This window comes from Rhinolophus hipposideros (genome assembly GCF_964194185.1).
Source record: "Rhinolophus hipposideros genome assembly, chromosome: X".
NCBI lineage: Eukaryota > Metazoa > Chordata > Mammalia > Chiroptera > Rhinolophidae > Rhinolophus > Rhinolophus hipposideros.
In genome coordinates, this window is record NC_138046.1 from 25518394 (window position 1) to 25520740 (window position 2347).

Genomic DNA, 2347 nt, shown 5'->3' on the forward strand with positions numbered 1-2347 from the left:
TAGGAATTTGATGCCATGAAAGCAATCAGCTGCATGTCGCCAGAGCCTGGCAGAAACTCTTTGTTTTCTTACAGGTACTTTAAGATCAATAGCTGTCTCCCCCTCCTCTCTCCAATTACATTCTAGGTGAAACTCACCCTGATTTAGGGGTTCAGGGGGAGATGTGGTCATCTGAATTCTGGTGCTATTTTAGGATTTTGAACTCACATTTCGATTGAATCTTAAAAGCTGAGCTTCAGAAATTCAGAGAAGCTTCTGCACCATGTCCCCATTAAGAGGTATTTACCTCCCACTGTGAGATTCCCAAAGGTAGATTCATCACTAGTTATGTCAAAGGAAAGCGTGGAAAACAGCGGAGGAGACACCCTCTTTGTTCACTCTCTAGGGCACAGTTTCTGATTCCTCTATAACTATTTGGTAAATACACCTAGTAGAACAAAACAGAAACTTTGTTCCAGAAAAGAAAAGGTCTTTGAGTTTTGTACTATATTGCATTTCTGTTGCTATTGCTCCCCTCTAGGAGCATGGTTCTTTTTGCAGTTGGCTATATTTCTCTCTTTTACTCAGGTCTAATGTGTGGATCTCACAGATATGGTTAATCTGACAGTGATCAAAGAATTTTTCCTCTTGGGATTTGGGAGTCTCCCTGGGTTACAGTTTTCTCTTTTGGGGATATTTCGGGGAATCTATGTAGTAACTTTACTGGGGAAAATTCTCATCCTTACAGTCATTCCCTTGATCACAGCCATCAATCCCCCGCCCCCCTGCACCCATGCACTTCTTTCTGTTCATTTTCTCCTTTCTTGAGATCTGGTACATTAATTCCATTGCCCCTAATATGATACACTCTTCTCTCAGGTCCTGAGGTGATTTATTTTGCAGGTTGTATGGCCCAGTTTTACTTTTTTGGTTCCATGGCAACAGTTGAGTGCTTTCTGCTGGCAGCCATGTCTTATTAACCATTTCTCATGAACCTCCACACATGTATCCTGCTTGCAGGTGGGTTTTGACTGGGTGGATTCCTAACCCCTGTGGTCACTGTCACCCCGACTTTCCACTGTCATTCTGTGCAGCCTATGAGATGACCACTTCTTCTGTGACCTGGCTCCCATGCTGAATTTGGGCTGTTCCAATCCTGAGATGGTGGAGAAAACCACCTATTCCTGGTCTCCTTTGTCAGCACGGCGTCCTCCCTGCTCACTGTAGCCGGCAATATCCACATTGTTGCTGCTGTCCTCAGAATTCTGTCACTTACAGATAAGCAACAGGCCTTATCCATCTACTCCTCCCACCTCATAATGGTCACTCTGTACTATGGAACATTGGGAACAATGTATGCCATTCCCATAGCAATCCAGGTTACTGCCCTTAACAAGATCTTCTCCCTACTCAACACTGTGTTCACTTTCATGGTCAACTTAATCATGTATAGCCTGAGAAACAAGGATGTTAAAAAGGCAGTAAGGGCGCTCATGAGTCAGTGGGCATATGCTTGGAGGATCTAATGGCCCTTACCATTCCCAGGGAGACCCTTTTCTCAGAGCATTTTGGGCTTCAGTGAAGGAGGTTAGGCACTAGGCTGAGTACTAGGGGGTGGGGTTCAGACTACTGCTGCTCCCTCCTTCTACGGAAATGTCCAGCAGAGCAAGAATCCTCCTTCAGATTCTTCATCCTAATGGCCTTAAGAACTCCAGGTAAATCCTTGAATGGTAAAATTAAGTTTGCCAGACAAATGTAACTTCATCAGGCTAATCCACCATATATAGATGCCATATAGTAGAAAATTCAAAAGACCCAAGTTTTCATCCTGCTGAAGTCTTCCCCCGTCTCTCTCTATCTCTCTGTGGGTATGTTTTAGGAATATCTGTTACTGCTAAGGTTTATGGTTGCATTAGGTACATATACCCATGTGTATACATACACACACATACACTTGCACACACACACACACAAACCCTAACACTCCTACATATACCGTATATGCATAGACACTATACCCTTCCCATCCAAACTTATCCTCTAGTACTTTCTATTATACCCACTTCACTTCTGCCTAGCAATGCCGTTTACTGTGTCTCTCCTCAGGGTTCATGCACATTCATCTTGCCTTCTGTTGTTTCTTAAATCATCTGCTTCTCCACTGATCAGAACCATCTCTAAAATCCTAGAGCAGCTATCGACTGTTCCACTCATTTGAAATTAGTTAATCAAGTCCCTTGAAGACTGGAATAGCATCATCCTTATTCCTCTTAATATCCTCTAACATGGTGTTCTGCACAGAGCAGATGCAAAATAATTATTTGTTGATTGAATGAATAAATGACTAATCAAAACAATGGCTGTTTGG

General features: G+C 42.9%; 1 pseudogene across 1 annotated transcript; it reads left to right on the top strand.

The window, feature by feature from the left end:
* The first annotated feature begins 591 nt into the window (after nt 1-591).
* On the top strand, nt 592-1505 carry LOC308494986 (olfactory receptor 11L1-like; annotated as a pseudogene). Its single transcript has one exon. The product of its transcript is annotated as an olfactory receptor 11L1-like (transcript).
* The last annotated feature ends 842 nt before the right edge of the window (nt 1506-2347 follow it).